The sequence below is a fragment of the Mobula birostris genome, chromosome 22, assembly GCF_030028105.1.
Source record: "Mobula birostris isolate sMobBir1 chromosome 22, sMobBir1.hap1, whole genome shotgun sequence".
Lineage (NCBI taxonomy): Eukaryota > Metazoa > Chordata > Chondrichthyes > Myliobatiformes > Myliobatidae > Mobula > Mobula birostris.
Window position 1 is genome coordinate 53376300 of NC_092391.1, and position 17599 is coordinate 53393898.

The following is a 17599-nucleotide window of genomic DNA, read 5'->3' on the forward strand; positions in this document are numbered from 1 at the left end:
TCTGCAGAATTGTATACTCCTCTGCCTTGTACCTCACCATTGCAGTATCTGCAGAATTGTACTACTTCTGTGCTTTGTAACTCACTGTTGCTGTATCTGTGGTATTGTAGTTCTCCTTTGATGGTTCCTCACTGTTCCAGTGTCTGTAGTATTGCTCCTCTCTGGCTTGTACCTCACCGTTGCTGTGTCCGTGTTATTGTGAATCACTGCTTCCTCGTCCCTCACCATTACAAAATATTACTTACTTTATTTTATTGAGAGATACAGTCCACCAAGCTGTGACAACCAGGAACCCTCTGATTTAACGCTCATGTATTTATACTTTATACTTTATTGTCACCAAACAATTGGTACTAGAATGTACAATCATCACAGCGATATTTGATTCTGCGCTTCCCGCTCCCTGGATTACAAAATATTAAATATTAAAAGTAGTAAAACTTAGTAAATATTAAAAATATAAATTATAAATCATAAACAGAAAATAGAAAAATGGAAAGTAAGGTAGTGCAAAAATCTGAGAGGCAGTTCTGGATATTTGGAGGGTATGGCCCACATCTGGATCAGGATCCGTTCAGCAGTCTTATCACAGTTGGAAAGAAGCTGTTCCCAAATTTGGCCATACGCTTCTTCAAGCTCCTGAGCCTTCTCCCGGAGGGAAGAGGGATGAAAAGTGTGTTAGCTGGGTGGGTCATGTCCTTGATTTTCCTGGCAGCACTGCTCTGGCAGCGTGTGGTGTAAAGTGAGTCCAAGGACAGTGTTATGGTGATACGGTGTAAAATAACCAATTAACCTTTTAACCAGTACGCCTTCGGACTGTGGGAGGAAACAGGAGCACCCAGAGGAAACTCATGTGCACATGGAAAGTACTTAGAAATCTACAGAGGATGCCGGAATTGCACTCTTAATTCCAAGACCTCGAGCTGTAATAGAGATGCACCAAGCACCACGCTACCGCGGTGCCAATTAACGAGTCTCAGTGCTGAAACCCGGGATTGAACCAGGGACCTTTAGATCTTCAGTCTAACGCTCTCCCAACTGAGCTATTTCAGCTGACATATTTGCACCGTTCTGCGTATTCAACATTCCAACATCTGCAGTATAGTATTTCCCTCTGCATGGTAACTCACCATTCCAGCATCTGCAGTACAGTATTGCATTTCCCCTGATTTTCACTTCACCATTCCAGCATCTGCAGAATTGTATTTCCCCTGATTTGCACCTCATCATTCCAGCATCTGCAGAATTCTATTTCCCCTGATTTGCACCTCACCATTCCAGCATCTGCAGAATTGTATTTCCTCTGATTTGCTCCTCACCATTCCAGCACCTGCAGTATTCTTTCCATGTGCTTTGTACCTCACAGTTCCTGTGTCTGCGGTATTGTATACTCCTCTGACTTGTACCTGACTATTTAACTATCTGCAGTAGTTTGCTCCTGCAGTGTCTTGTACCTCATCATTGCTCTGTCTGCACTATTGTACCTTTCCTGTGCCTTCCACCTCAACATTACTGTATCTGCGGAATTGTATTTCTCCCGTGCTTTATAACACAGTGTTGTTGTATCTGCAGAATAATAGTTCTCCTCTCCCTCATCCCTCACCATTACAGAATATTATTAAGAAATAAAGTAGATGTGCTTGAGATGTGCTTGAGGGTGTAACTTGAATCAAGAGTTAAAATTGGCATGTTGCAAAGGTAATGCTACAGTTGTTATGGGGGATTTCAACATGCAGGTAGACTGGAGCAATCAGGTTGGTACTGGACCCCAAGAAAGGGAGTTTGTGGAGTCCCTCCGAGATGGATTCTTAGAACAGCTTGTACTGGGGCCTACCAGAGAGAACGCAATTCTGGATTTAGTGTTGTGCAATGAACCGGATTTGATCAGGGACCTCGAGGTAAAGGAACAATTAGGAGGTAGTGACCATAATATGATAAGTTTTAATCTACAATTTGAGACGGAGAAGGGAAACTCGGAAGTGTCAGTATTACAGTTGAACAAAGGGAACTATGGTGCTATGAGGGAGGAGCTGGCCAAAGTTCAATGGAACAATACCCTAGCAGGGATGACAGTGGAACAGCAATGGCAAGTGTTTCTGGGAATAATGTGGAAGGTGCAGGATCAGTTCGTTCCAAAGAGGAAGAAAGATCCTAAGGGGATTAAGGGGAGGCCGTGGGTGACAAGGGAAGTAATGGACAGTATAAAAATAAAAGAGATGAAATATAACATAGCAAAGACGAGTGGGAAGCCGGAGGATTGGGAAACTTTGAAAGAGCAACAGAAGGTAACTAAATAGGCAATATGCGGAGAAAAAATGAGGTACGAAGGTAAACTAGCCAAGAATATAAAGGAGGATAGTGAAAGCTCCTTTAGGTATGTGAAAAGGAAAAAAGTAGTTAAGACCAAAATTGGGCCCTTGAAGACAGGGACGGGTGAATTTATTATGGGGAACAAGGAAATGGCAGACGAGTTGAACAGGTACTTTGGATCTGTCTTCACTAGGGAAGACACAAACAATCTCCCAGATGTAATAGTGGCCAAAGGACCTAGGGTAATGGATGAACTGAACTAAATTTATATTAGGCAGGAAATGGTGTTGGATAGACTGTTGTGTCTGAAGGCTGATAAGTCCCCGGGACCTGATGGTCTGCATCCCAGGGTACTTAAGGAAGTGGCTTTAGAAATCATGGACGCATTGGTAATCATTTTCCAATGTTCTATAGATTCAGGATCAGTTCCTGTGGATTGGAGGGTGGCTAATGTTGTCCCTCTCTTCAGGAAGGGAGGAAGAGAGAAAACAGGGAATTATAGACCAGTTAGCCTGACGTCGGTGGTGGGAAAGATGCTGGAGTCAATTATAAAAGATGAAATTACGACACATCTGGATAGCAGTAACAGGATTGGTACGCGTCAGCATGGATTTACGAAGGGGAAATTGTGCTTGACTAATCTTCTGGAATTTTTTGAAGATGTAACTATGAAAATGGACAAGGGAGAGCCAGTGGATGTAGTGTACCTGGACTTTCAGAAAACCTTTGATAAAGTCCCACATAGGAGATTAGTGGACAAAATTAGGGCACATGGTATTGGGGGCAGAGTACTGACATGGATTGAAAATTGGCTGGCTGACAGAAAACAAAGAGTAGTGATTAATGGGTCTCTTTCGGAATGGCAGGCGGTGACCAGTGGGGTACCGCAGGGTACCGTGTGTGTCTCAGTGTTCAGAGAACCAACCCAGCCAGTGTGTGTCTCAGTTGGGCCCGGTGACAGTCAGCAGCCTGTAGCGCCCCTCCCCCCAATCTCCCTGTGCACAAATCAGCAAACACTCCAGAAATGGTCAATTCCACTTTATTTTTAAATCACAGTGAAACTTTGAAACTATATTGACGGTGTTGCTTTCTGTGACCACTCTCTCTGTGTGAGCTCAGAGACTGGTCCCGATGGTCTCCAGTCCTGTCCCTCGACCAGCAGTGGACAGAACCCCAATGGCCATCGACGGCCCCAAACCCTCCCCCATCCTATCCCACCGTGCTAAGGATGACAGCTGCTGATTGGCTGAGAGCTGATACCATTCCTTTAGGGTGGGCTGTGCTGATTGGACCGGAGCTCTAGAGCCAGCAGTGATTGGATGAAATGTCAGCTCCCAGTGATTGGTGGGTGGGACGATGGGGGAAGGGAAGCGTCAGCACAGTTTGGGGAAAATGTCTCCAGGCATGAGCTCCATGTGAAGGCGTTTTTTGGACCCTTTTCCTTTAGAAGCCACACCATGATGCTTTTCTCCTCCCTCCCTGGCTCCTGGGCTGGGGAAACTGTGAGTACACTCCAGAACTCAGATTGTTGTCACTCAAAGATCACCCAGAAGGAGGAACAAAACAGTCCAATCACCCCCCTCAAAACCCAAAGGGACGACCAGGTGGGGGAAAATGTCCGGTCGCTGGATGAATGAAGAGGAGCTGACGAGGGAACAGCGAGCAAAGGACCAGCTTTCAAGGGAGCTGAACGTCACCCCTGGTATCCTCCACACACTGCTGGCGACCCACCAAGCAGCCCAGAGGATGAGGAGGGAGGAGGGGCCTGGCTGGGAAGAGAGGCTTAAAGTGTCCTGGACCGACACGATGAAAGTGATCATTCTTCATGAACGCCCTGCGGCTGGGATTCCTGATACCGATGAGTATCCTGTCTTAAAACAGCCAAAGTCCGTCCGAAGCTGAGTGTCCAGGTTCATGTCCTGACCGTTCAGCTCCTGTTGGGTCTGGTGATGGCGTTCCAGAATAACCCTCACTTTGATCAGTTTGCCCCAGGAGCCAGATTCTGTTCCCTCGCAGGGTCTGTCCTCCTCACCCTGAGGTCCAGTTGGGCAGTGTCCAGCAGTGTGTGGAGCTTGTTGGAATGAAGGTAGGCTTGTCTTTAAAGGTCAGATGACTTGGCATTCTCCTGGGGCTCCTGAACCAGCCCAACAGTGGATGGTGGTCCAGGTTAACCCTTTCCTGGCCTCACAAACCGTACGCAAACACCTTTATGTTTCACTACTGTCGGGCCGGCTATCTCGTCACTCTTGTCCCAGTTAAGTTCCACCTGCCATTCCTTGACCATTTCCCATCTGGTCTCCATCCCATTGTAACCTTAGACAACCATCACTTTCACCGCTCTCCAATTTCAGTGTCATCTACAAACTAACCATATCGCCTACATTCTCCTCTGAAATATGAACACAAGACAGACAGCAGATTAAAACAAGACAACGACAAGACCGTTTACACTTATACATTCAGACGGAGAGCGAATCACTGTCTGAGTATTAAATGTGACAGGTTCCCTGCTCTGTGGTTTGACAATGGGCACCGTCTGACATCACTGAAAGACCTTTGACATCACCTCTGGTTGGATGATCTGGGAGCATCTCCTTAGCAACGGTCAGGAACAACAAGGACAGTGGGTCGTTGCTAAGGAACTGCTCCCAGCTTATGGGTAATTACTTCTCCAAACAGTAATTGCTCACATTTACCCCAGGCGGATCCCCAAAATTCAACAACTAAATCTATGTTCCTCCCAAAGACAACCACTCTAATCATTGTCCCCTGAAGGAATGGAAGGAATCAGTACTTTGTCTCACTGTTACTGGAGTTCTCTCTCTCTCGGGGAGACTCTCCATCTTGTGCAGGGTTCTTCCTTCCCCTTCAGACATCTCCACCTATTCTCCAAGTCCGTCGCTCCTCTTCAGAGTTTCGATGCTGAGGATTTTGTTCAGGAAGGTGGGTTGAGTTTGCGATGAAGTCCCACCAGGCACCAGGATCCTGAGTCTCAGGAAGAGGTCTTTTGTCCCATCGCGGTGTTCCTGCAGTCTGAACGTCACCATCGCGGGGATCAGTGAAATCTGCAGCCCAGAAGGAGACGTTTGAACACGTCATGTCTACAGCAGCCACCAGATCAGCAAACTGTCCTCCAGCAGTGGTGAATCTCTGGTCTCCACGTGACCAGAGTCTGAATCTGGTCAGGATGCTGCATCTCATTGTGATGTGTCCCACTGGTGTCAAGTGACCTTGTGATGTCAGGGTTTGACCTCTCCCTGAGGGTCACCTATCCATACTTAGCAAAAGCCTTGGTCATTGGCTGGGTTACAATGATGTGCTGAGGGTGATAGGAGTAACTGGTTTCCATGGTGACCCTGGGTCTTTGACCTTGGGAATGGTAGAGGTGGGATTGTTCATTCTCCCTGACCCCTTGTTCATTCTAAGGGACATTCGGTGCTAAAATGGTGCTTGGGAACAAGGAATGTCTGAGACATTGCACAAAATATTCTAAATTATTCCCAGACTAAATTAACCTCAAACAATTGAGAAATAAAGTTGAATATTGTATGGAAAATATAAATTAATAATGAAAATGATGCTTTTGGGGGCTTCTTCTGAACACTTTCCCACTGTCAGTAGTCCCCAGGAAAACAGAGTGAAGTTACTGATGAACTCCTGTGAACACGAACCCTCTCCTTGCTGACACCCTGAATACATTCTTACACTTGGGACCCCTTGTGAGCACAGTCACACTTCCGTGAGCTTCCTGTGACCTCCATCCCAATCCTGGGATCCTGCCCTGAACACTCCGACTGTCACATGAGGTGAACACGTCTGTCTTTAGTAAACGTTTACAGTGAAGGTCCAGTCAGCTGGTTTCCATGATTCCCCTGTTGATCTCTTGTAACTTCCTTACTAAAGGACTCCATCTTTTCTCCCAAAACATCCCTGACTAAAGGTCACCTTTGACCTTCTGCGTTCGTTATGGATACCTCCTCCCTCGGTGACAGGGATCAGGCTGTTCCATTTTCCACAGGGATGGGAGAAGAGCAGCAGAGCAAACTGATGGTCTGATGGTGAATCCGTCAGCAATCAAAGAGTTGCTGTATACAGTGCAGACACAGGCCATTCGGCCCAACTGGTCTATGCTACCCAAGATGCCCCTCCTATATTTATATTAACACGAGGAATTCTGCAGATGCTGGAAATTCAAGCAACACACATCAAAGTTGCTGGTGAACGCAGCAGGCCAAATCTTGGTTGTGGAAGGTCGAAGGGTTTCAGCCCAAAACGTCGACTGTACCTCTTCCTAGAGATGCTGCCTGTCCTGTTGCGTTCACCAGCAACTTTGATGTGTGTTGCTCCCCTCTTACATTGTTCCCTTTGCCAACGTTTGGCCCATAACCCTGTAAACCCTTTCCAATCCATGTACCGGTCCAACTGTATCTCACCAACAGGCACCAAGACCTCGCCTGGCTGGTGGTGAGAGGGGCCCTCCCAGTCAGAGCCCTCCTGTACGCCTGGAACGTCGTCTCCGCACCCCACTGCACACAGGAGGACTGCAGTAAGGAGGAGTCTGTGACCCACCTCTTTGCACACTGCCAGTTCGCAAAGAGAGTGTGGAGGAGGATGGACGGGCTAGTGTCACGTTTTATCCCCAGCAGCTGCGTAACAGAGGACTCTCTGATCTACGGGCTGTTCCCGGGGACGCACACGGAGACCAACATCCGGTGCTGCTGGCAGATCATCAACTTGGTGAAAGACGCTCTTTGGTCGGCTCGAAACTTGATGATCTACCAGCACATGGAGATGTCCGTGGGAGAATGCTGCCGACTGGCACATTCTCGGCTGCAGGAGTACGTGCTGAGGGACGCACTGAAACTCGGTGCAGCCACCGCAAGGACCCGGTGGGGAAGGACCACAGTATAGGTTTCTCCACCCGTGGGAGCGGGAGGGGTCGGGGGCGGGGAGTATACCCCTCAACAATGATATGGTAAGCTGAACTACTGGAGTGCCACGTGGGTGGCTATAAATACGGATATGTACTGACTATAATGGAAACGTATGTAAAGGATGAGAAGTTATTGAATGGTTTATTGTATATATTTATTTTTGAATAAAGTATATTTTGAAATTAAAAAAAACTGTACTCCCGGATTGTCGTCTCCGCACCCCGTTGCCCACGGGAGGAATGTGATGGGGGGGAGTCGGTAACTCACCTCTTTGCACACTGTGGGTTCGCAAAGAAGGTGTGGAGGAGAATGGAAGGGACAGTGTTAAGATTCATGCCCAGCAGCTGCGTTACCGAGGACTCCGTGATCTATGGGCTGTTCCCGGGGACACACACGGAGACAAACATCCGCTGCTACTGGCAGATCATCAATTCGGTGAAAGACGCGCTTTGGTCTGCCCGAAACTTGGTGGTCTGCCAGCACATGGAGATGTCCGTGACTGGATGCTGCCGACTGGCTCACTCTCGCCTGCAGGAGTACGTGCTGAGGGATGCACTCAAGCTCGGTGCGGCCACCGCGAAGGCCCGGTGGGGAAGGACCACAGTTTAAGGTTCATCACCCGTGGGAGTGTGAGAGGTTGGGTGGGGAGGAGAATACCTCTCATCAGCGGTGTGGACAGATGAATCAACATGGTGCCCCAGGAGTGGCTGGAATTGTTAATTTGGAAAAGGAATTAGAGCCAACGCCTGCCTTTATTGTTGATAATTTTATTGTAAATAAGTCTGAACTCTTGACCAAGGATTGAGAGTAAATGAACGATTTATTGTAAACATCTTTCATTTGTATATGAACAGAGAGTCAACGCATAATTTAATTGTAAGTAACTTTATTTATTGAATAAGGACCCAGGGTCAACGAATGTTTTTTTTATATGTATATAATTTTGTTTTGTAATACCTCTGAATAAAGTATTTTTGGAAAAAAAAACAAACTGTCTTTTATAAGTTGATATTGTACCTGCCTCAACCATTTCCTCTGGCAGCTCATTCCACGTACGTACCACCCTGTATAAAATATTGACCCTCCAGTTTATATTAAATCATTCCCCTCACCTTAAGCTTATGTCCTCTCGTCCTTTATCCCCCCAACCCTGGAGTAAATACCATGTCTATGCCCTGTATGATTTTATGTATTTCTCTAGGACCACATCTCATTCTGGAATCAAGCCCCAGTCTGGCCCACCTTTCCCGGTAACTCGATCCATTGTGTCCGAGGAACATTGTGGAAGAGCTGGAACTCTGACATTGCAAAGCTGTCGCCTGACACACTGACTGTATCCAGCATGTTGCGCCACAGCGATCGGTGCCAGTTATCATCGATATCATCTCAACCAGGAAATTTGCAGATGTCACCAAGATTGGGGGCGTAGTGGACAGTGAGGGGATCTATCAAAGCCTGCAGTGGGATCTGGACCAGCAAGAAGAATTGACTGAAGAATGGCAGATGGGATATAATGCAGATAGGTGTGAGGTGTTGCACTTTGACCAAGAGACATAGAAACAGAGTGAGGCCATTTGGCCCATCGTGTCTGCTCTGCCATTCCATTAAGGCTGATTTACTATCCCTCTCAATCCTGCTCTCCTGCCTTCTCCCTGTAACCTTTGACACCATGACTAATCTAGAACCTATCAATCTCCGCTTTAAATATACCCAATGTCTTGGCCTCCACAGCCAAGATTTACCACTCTCTGGCTAAAGAAATTCCTCCTTAACTCTGTTTTAAAGTAACATCCTTCTTTTCTGATGCTGTGCCCTCTGGTCCTAGTCTCCCCCATTATCTGCTCATTTTTTGCTGCTGCCATCAGGAAGGAGGTTCAGGAACAGTTATTGCACCTTAAACATCAGGAAGGAGGCACGGGAGCCTTGAGACCAACACTACCAGGTTCAGGAACAGTTATTACCCTCCGCCATCAAGAAGCAGGTATAGGAGCCTCAGGACCCACACCACCAGGTTCAGGAACAGTTATTACCCTCCGCCATCAGGAAGGAGGTACAGGAGCCTCAGGACCCACACCACCAGGTTCAGAAACAGTTATTACCCCACAGCCATCAGGAAGGAGGTACAGGAGCCCCAGGACTCACACCACCAGGTTCAGAAACAGATCTTGAACCAAAGACGATAACTTCACTCAACTTTGCTTGCTCCATCACTGAATTGTTTCCATGACCTATGGACTCACTTTCAAAGACTTGCAATCTTATGTTCTTGATATTTATTGATTATTTAATGACCATTATTATTTCTTTTTTTTTTCTTTTTGTATTTGCAGTTTGTTGTCTTTTGCACACTGGTTGTCCATCCTGCTGGTGTGGTCTTTCAATTGATTCTGTTATGGTTTTTGGATTTATTGAGAAAATGAATCTCAGGGTTGTATATGGAGACATTGATAATAAATTTACTCTGAGCTTTGAATGTCTGTACATTGACAGGAAATGATAAAGTAGTGGTGGTTGGGGTTGTGGTGGAGTGGGTGATTGGGTGGAGGTGATGATCAGCCTTACTGCCTGGGGAGGTGTAGAGTATCACCTGGATGGGTGTTTACAGGATTTCCCAGCAGATACGGAGTGATGGGAGTAGGGGAAGAGGAGAATTGTTGATCTCGGATGGAAGCAGATTGAACAGAGAAATATCTGCAGGGGCCTGGGGACAGCACAAGGACTTGATCTGATTAAACAACTCTTTCACAGGTTTGTTGGGCTGGGAAACTCTGTGAACTTCAGCCAGAAATGGTATTTGGTTTTACCAAGCAGAGGGAATCAGGAACGATGGAAGTCTGTTCTCCACGTGATGTATGATAAAAATTGGCCCTGTAGACACACCACCTATTCTCTCAAGAGTTAATTAAGAAAAAAAGAAGTACGGAGAGAACTTACTTACTGACCTTGCTCCCACCTGTTCTTACCACATGGCCCCATTGAGCCAAGGACTTACCACTCTGACTCAGACCACTCTGACGATGACCGCTCCACTAGATGGGACCCCTCTTTTATGGAGACTGGGTTTTTAAAGCTTTTTGCCACACTTGCGTGGGAACACTTCTCCTGCGTCTTTGCATTAATCCAATCACGACTCGCGCTGAGAAAACCTGCTTTTTAATGCTCTTCCCCTCGTCCCTCACCATTACAGAATATTATTTATTTCCTTTTATTGAGAGATAGAGCACAGAACAGGCCCGTCCGGCCCACCCAGGAATCCACCGATTTAACCCGAACCTAATTGTGGTACGGTTTAAAAAATATAATTAACCTACTAACCAGTCTGGCTATGGACAGATGGACTGTGTACAAGGGAAGGATGTACAAACTTACTTACAGAGAATGCTACAATGGAATTCCGAACTCTGACACTACGAGCTGTAATAGTGTCAGACTAACTGCTATGCCATCGCGGTGACAATAAATATGTCCCAGTGCCGAAACCCGGGATTGAACCAGGGACCTTTAGATCTTCAGTCTAACGCTCTCCCAACTGAGCTATTTCAGCTGATATATCTGCAGTATTGTTCAATTCTGTCTTGTACCTCAGCATTGCTGTATCTGCAGTATTGTAGTTCTCCTCTCCCTCGTCCCTCACCATTACAGAATATTATTTATTTTATTTTATTGAGAGATAGAGCCCACCCAGCTGTTCCACCCAGGAATCAACGATTTAACCCTAACCTAATTATGAGATGGTTTAAAATAACAGATTAACCAACTAAGAAGTACATGTTTGGTCTGTGGGAGGAAACCAGAGCACCCAGGGGAAACCCATGAGCACGTACAAACTTATTTATAGAGTGCACTACAACTGAACTCTGAAGCCTCGAGGGCTTATAATGTCACAATAATCGCTAAGCTACCATGGTGCCTAATAGATAAGTCCCAGTGCCGAAACCCGGGATTGAACCAGGGACCTTTAGATCTTCAGTCTAACGCTCTCCCAACTGAGCTATTTCAGCTGACATGGCTGCAGTATTGTTCTTCCCTCTCGTGTACCTCACCATTGCAGCATCTGCAGTATTTTACGTCTCTTGTACATTGTATCTCACAATTCCAGCATCTGCACTGTTGTATTTCCATGAGCTTTGTAACTCACCGGTCCATCATCTGCAGTATTGTAGTTCGACTGTGCTTTAAAACTCTCTATTCTTGTGTATGCGGTATTTTATTTCCCCTCTACCTTGTACCTCACGGCTGCAGCACCAGTGGTATTGTATTCCCCGTGCTTCGTACCTCACCTTTCAGGACTCTGCAGTATTGTATTTCTCCTGTGCTCTGAGCCTCAACATTCCAGTAAATGTGGAATTGTGGTTCTCCTCTGCATTAACCTCACCATTCCTGTATCTGCGGAATTGTATTACTTCTGTGCTTTGTAACTCACTGTTGCTGTATCTGCGGTATTGTAGCTCTCCTCTGATGGTTCCTCACTGTTCCAGCATCTGTAGTATTGCTCCTCTCCGGATTGTACCTCACTATTGCTGTGTCCGTGTTATTGTGAATCACTGCTTCCTCGTCCCTTACCATTACAAAATATTACTTATTTTATTTTATTGAGAGATACAGTCCACCAAGCTGTGACAACCAGGGACCCTCTGATTTAACCCTCATGTATTTGTGGTACGGTGTAAAATAACCAATTAACCTCTTAACCAGTACGCCTTTGGACTGTGGGAGGAAACAGGAGCACCCAGAGGAAACTCATGTGCACATGGAAAGTACTTAGAAACCTACAGAAGATGCCGGAATTGAACTCTTAATTCTCAGACCTTGAGCTGTAATAGAGATGCACCAACCACCACGCTACCGCCGTGCCAATAAACGAGTCTCAGTGCTGAAACCCGGGATTGAACCAGGGACCTTTAGATCTTCAGTCTAACGCTCTCCCAACTGAGCTATTTCAGCTGACATATCTGCACCGTTCTGCGTATTCAACATTCCAACATCTACAGTATAGTATTTCCCTCTGCATGGTAACTCACCATTCCAGCATCTGCAGTACAGTATTGCATTTCCCCTGATTTTCACTTTGCCATTCCAGCATCTGCAGAATTGTATTTCCCCTGATTTTCATTTCGCCATTCCAACATCTGCAGAATTGCATTTCCGCTGATTTGCACCTCAGCATTCCAGCACCTGCAGTATTCTTTCCATATACTTTGTACCTCACAGTTTCTGTATCAACGGGATTGTATACTCCTCTGACTTGTACCTGATTATTTAACTAACTGCAGTAGTTTGCTCCTGCAGTGTCTTGTACCTCACCATTGCTCTATCTGCACTATTGTACCTTTCCTGTGCCTTGCACCTCAGCATTACTGTATCTGCGGAATTGTATTTCTCCCGTGCTTCATAAGACACTGTTGCTGTATCTGCAGAACAATAGTTCTCCTCTCCCTCGTCCCTCACCATTACCATTACAGAATATTATTTTATTTTATTTAGAGATGCAGTGTGAAATAGGCCCCTCTGGCCTTTCGAGCTGGGCTGCCCTACAATCCCCGGATTTAATCCTAGCCTGATCATGGGACAATTTACAATGACCAGTTAACCTACCAACCAGTGGGTCTTTGGAAAACCCAAACACCGAATGGATGACCTCTTTGCAGAACACCTTCATTCTGGTCACCAAGGACAACACTGAGCTACCAATTGCCCATCACATTAATTCACCCCATTCCCACTCTGCTCTGACTGTCTTTGTCCTCTGATAATCGTGCACACAGGGGATTCTGCAGATGCTAGAAATCCAGAGCAACACACACAGAATGCTGGAGGAACTCAGCAGGTCCAGCACAATCTATGGAAGTTAATAAACAGTCAACGTTTTGGGCCAAGACGCTCCATCAGGATATGAAATGTCGACTGTTTATTCATTTCTACAGATGCTACCTGACCTGCTGAGTTTATCCAGCACTTAGTATGTGTTGCTCTAGATTTCCAGCATCTACAGAATCTCTTGTGTTTATCCTTTATATAGCCGTCCTTTTTCATTGAGGGTTAATAATGTGAACGTCGAACACTCCCAAATCACATTGTGAATGTCCAATCAATCTGTGTGTATAAGCTGCAGTACTGTGCAAAAGTCACAGGCACCCCAGAGATTTTATATCGTTTCCGATGGTATTGCCTTCACAGAGCCCTGATCTCAACATCATCGAGGCTGTCTGGAATTAGCTGGAGAGACAGAAGCAAGTGAGACAGTCAAAGTCTGGGAAAGAACTATGCAAGTTCTCCAAGATGCATTTAACACCCACCAACTGATTTTCTTATAAAAATGCATGACAGTGTACCTGAGAGAATTGATGCAGTTTTACAGGCAAAGGGTGTTCACACCAAATATTGCTTTGATTTCGTTTTTTACAATTTACTGCTCTTTATGGTAAACTTTTGATAGGTAGAAACTTTCCATTTCAAAATTTTTGCTTTACAGAATTTTTTACATGTTCCTAAGACTTTTGTAGAGTACAACCAAATGAGACAATGCTCCTGCAAATCACACAACATGCATCACACACAGCACACAAAACAATAATATTATACTATGAATAAGTTAGTACAATAATTTAAGCACATAATATTAAAATCTATGAGAAAGTACACTTAACTGGTCAGTTTGGCCACAAGTGACAGGAAGCAAATCCATTTAATAATTGTGCAGATTATTGAGGGATGTCTAGTGGATTTGCATGTGCAAATGTAATCATTTTGATTCAAGATTGTTCAATGTCATTTCCAGTACACACGTGTAAAAGAGAATGAAATAATTGTTATTCTGGATCCGATGTGTCACAAAAATCTACAATGTAAGAAACACAATAGATATAAATTGGTAAGATACTGTACTGTGTGTATGTGTGTAAGCACGGATACCAGTGACTCCTGTAGACTCCGGACTCTGTCCTACCTGAGCCTGCAGAGATTAGCTTTACTGGCCACAGGTAGATGATAACACAGTGAAACGCATCGCCTCTGGCAGGGACGTGCTGGGGGCAGCCTGTGAGTGTCACCACACCTCCAGCACCAACACAGCACGGCCACAATGTACGAACACTCACCCGTACGTCTTTGGAATGTGGGAGGGAACCAGAGCACCCGGAGGAAACCCACGTGGTCACGGGGAGAGTGGACAAACTCCTTATGGATAACGGTGGGAATCAAACCTCAAATGGTGATCAGTGGTGCTGCAAAGTGATTGAGACACAGTGTTCCCTCCAGTGTGTGTCAGTGTTCAGAGGACCAGCTCAGCCAGTGTGTCTCTGTGTTCAGAGAACCAGCTCAGCCAGTGTGTGTCAGTGTTCAGAGAACCAGCTCAGCCAGTGTGTCCCAGTGTTCAGAGAACCAGCTCAGCCAGTGTGTCTCAGTGTTCAGAGAACCAGCTCAGCCAGTGTGTGTCTCAGTGTTCAGAGAACCAGCTCAGCCAGTGTGTCCCAGTGTTCAGAGAACCAGCTCAGCCAGTGTGTCTCAGTGTTCAGAGAACCAGCTCAGCCAGTGTGTCAGTGTTCAGAGAACCAGCTCAGCCAGTGTGTCCCAGTGTTCAGAGAACCAGCTCAGCCAGTGTGTCTCAGTGTTCAGAGAACCAGCTCAGCCAGTGTGTCTCTGTGTTCAGAGAACCAGCTCAGCCAGTGTGTGTCCCAGTGTTCAGAGAACCAGCTCAGCCAGTGTGTGTCCCAGTGTTCAGAGAACCAGCTCAGCCAGTGTGTGTCTCAGTTGAGCCTGGTGACAGTCAGCAGCCTGTAGCCCCTCCGCCCACCGCCCTCCCCCAATCCCCCTGAGCACAAATCAGCAAACACTGCAGAAATGGTCTATTCCACTTTATGTTTAAATCACAGTGAGACTTTGAAACAATATTGCAGGCGATGCTTTCTGTGACCGTTCTCTCTCTGTGTGGGCACAGAGCCTGGTCTCGGTGGTCGCCAGTCCTGTCCCTCGACCAGCAGTGCCACTGCAGTGACTCCGACCAGTGCCGGGCTGAGCCTGGAGCTGGAGCAGGAAACGTTCCTGTCGCCGATGCGGGAACACGGAGACTGGACGTGAGGAACCCATTGTCAAATTTCACCAAGAGACTATCAGCTTCAAGCAGAACTGGTCAGGATGACAAGTACCCATCGGCACACAGAAATGGCAACTTTTAAATGTGGAGGTGGAAGGGTGAAGTCTCAGACCCCAGGATGGAGGAGATGGAAATGGTCCTGAGGCGAGAGAGGTGTTTTCACGCCATTCTCATGATTCAGTTAATTTTTGGACAGGAATGTTGGTGGTTGTCGAGTTCGCACCAGGGTGAGGATGGGACTCAGATGAACCTGAAGGAGCACCGTTCAATTGCAGTTGGGATCTGCTGTCTCAGGATTGCATCGTGGACTGGTCATCCCATCTTCGTCACGGGCTTGTACGCTGAAAGCCTCCATTTCCCTGTGCTCAACCAGATGCCACAGTTTCCAGCAGCCATGTCCCTCTGGGAGGAGAAAGAGCAGGTGTAGGTTCACCGGCTTTCAGCTAGACAATCACAGGGCCAGTTACACTTAGAGTCACAGATTTACACAGCATGGGAACCCGTCCACCCCTTCTTCACCCCACTGTCTACCTGTGCAGGCTCTTTCAGGGAACTCTGTATCTGTACCCCTTGGTCTCTCCGTTCTACAACTCTCCCAGGGCTCTGTCAATCACTCTGTGTGTTCTGCTCTGGTTCAACTTCCCAAATCGATCACCTCACACTTGTCCCACCTGCCATTCCTTGGCCCATTTCCCATCTGGTGTCCATCCCATTGTAACCTGAGACAACCCTCACTTTCAGCACTCAGCAATTTCAGTGTCATCTACAAAACTAATTATACCACACCCACATCCTCCTCCAAGTCATTAACAGGTGACAAACAGCAGACTGTTTACACTTATAGATTCAGACGGAGAGCGAATCACTGTCTGAATATTAAATGTGACAGGTTCCCTGGTCTGTGGTTTGACAATGGGCACCGTCTGACATCACTGAAAGACCTTTGACATCACCTCTGGTTGGATGATCTGGGAGCATCTCCTTAGCAACGGTGAGGAACAACAAGGACAGTGGGTCGTTGTTAAGGAACTGCTCCCAGCTTATGGGCAATTACTTCTCCAAGCAGTAATTACCCACATTTAAACTCAACAACTGATCTATGTTCCTCCCAAAGACAACCACTCTAATCATTGTCCCCTGAAGGAAAGGAAGGAATCAGTACTTTGTCTCACTGTTACAGGAGTTCTCTCTCTCTCGGGGAGACTCTCCATCTTGTGCGGGTTTCTTCCTTCCCCTTCAGACATCTCCACCTATTCTCCAAGTCCGTCGCTCCTCTTCAGAGCTTCGATGCTGAAGATTTTGTTCAGGAAGGTTGGTTGAGTTCGGGATGACGTCCCACCAGGGACCAGGATCCTGAGTCTCAGGAAGAGGTCTTTTGTCCCATCGCGGTCTTTCTGCAATCTGAACGTCACCATCGCGGGGATCAGTGAAATCTGCAGCCCAGAAGGAGACGTTTGAACACGTCATGTCTACAGCAGCCACCAGATCAGGAAACTGTCCTCCAGCAGTGGTGAATCTCTGGTCTCCACGTGACCAGAGTCTGAATCTGGTCAGGATGCTGCATCTCATTGTGATGTGTCCCACTGGTGTCAAGTGACCTTGTGATGTCAGGGTTTGACCTCTCCCTGAGGGTCACCTATCCATACTTAGCAAAAGCCTTGGTCATTGGCTGGGTTACAATGATGTGCTGAGTATGATGTGATAGGAGTAACTGGTTTCCATGGTGACCCTGGGTCTGTGACCTTGGGAATGGTAGAGGTGGGATTGTTCATTCTCCCTGACCCCTTGTTCATGCTAAGGGACATTCGGTGCTAAAATGGTGCTTGGGAACAAGGAATGTCTGAGACATTGCACAAAATATTCTAAATTATTCCCAGATTAAATCAACCTCAAAGAATTGAGAAATAAAGTTGAATATTGTATGGAAAATATAAATTAATAATGAAAATGATGCTTTTGGGGGCTTCTTGTGAACACTGTCCCACTGTCAGTCGTCCCCAGAAAACACAGTGAAGTTACTGATGAACTTCTGTGAACACGAACCCTCTCCCTGCTGACACCCTGAATACATTCTTGCACTTGGGACTCCTTGTGAGCACAGTCACACTTCCGTGAGCTTCCTGTGACCTCCATCCCAATCCTGGGATCCTGCCCTGAACACTCCGACTGTCACATGAGGTGAACACGTCTGTCTTTCGTAAACGTTTACAGTGAAGGTCCAGTCAGCTGGTTTCCATGATTCCCCTGTTGATCTCTTGTATCT

General features: G+C 46.5%; 4 non-coding genes across 4 annotated transcripts; all 4 read right to left on the bottom strand.

Moving 5' to 3' along the window:
• Window positions 1–980: 980 nt before the first annotated feature.
• On the bottom strand, window positions 981–1053 carry trnaf-gaa (transfer RNA phenylalanine (anticodon GAA)). Its single transcript has one exon. It is a non-coding gene; the product is annotated as a tRNA-Phe (tRNA).
• A 9662-nt stretch (window positions 1054–10715) lies between these two features.
• On the bottom strand, window positions 10716–10788 carry trnaf-gaa (transfer RNA phenylalanine (anticodon GAA)). The gene has a single exon. It is a non-coding gene; the product is annotated as a tRNA-Phe (tRNA).
• Window positions 10789–11172: 384 nt separating this feature from the next.
• On the bottom strand, window positions 11173–11245 carry trnaf-gaa (transfer RNA phenylalanine (anticodon GAA)). Its single transcript has one exon. It is a non-coding gene; the product is annotated as a tRNA-Phe (tRNA).
• Window positions 11246–12115: 870 nt separating this feature from the next.
• Window positions 12116–12188, bottom strand: trnaf-gaa (transfer RNA phenylalanine (anticodon GAA)). Its single transcript has one exon. It is a non-coding gene; the product is annotated as a tRNA-Phe (tRNA).
• Window positions 12189–17599: the final 5411 nt, after the last annotated feature.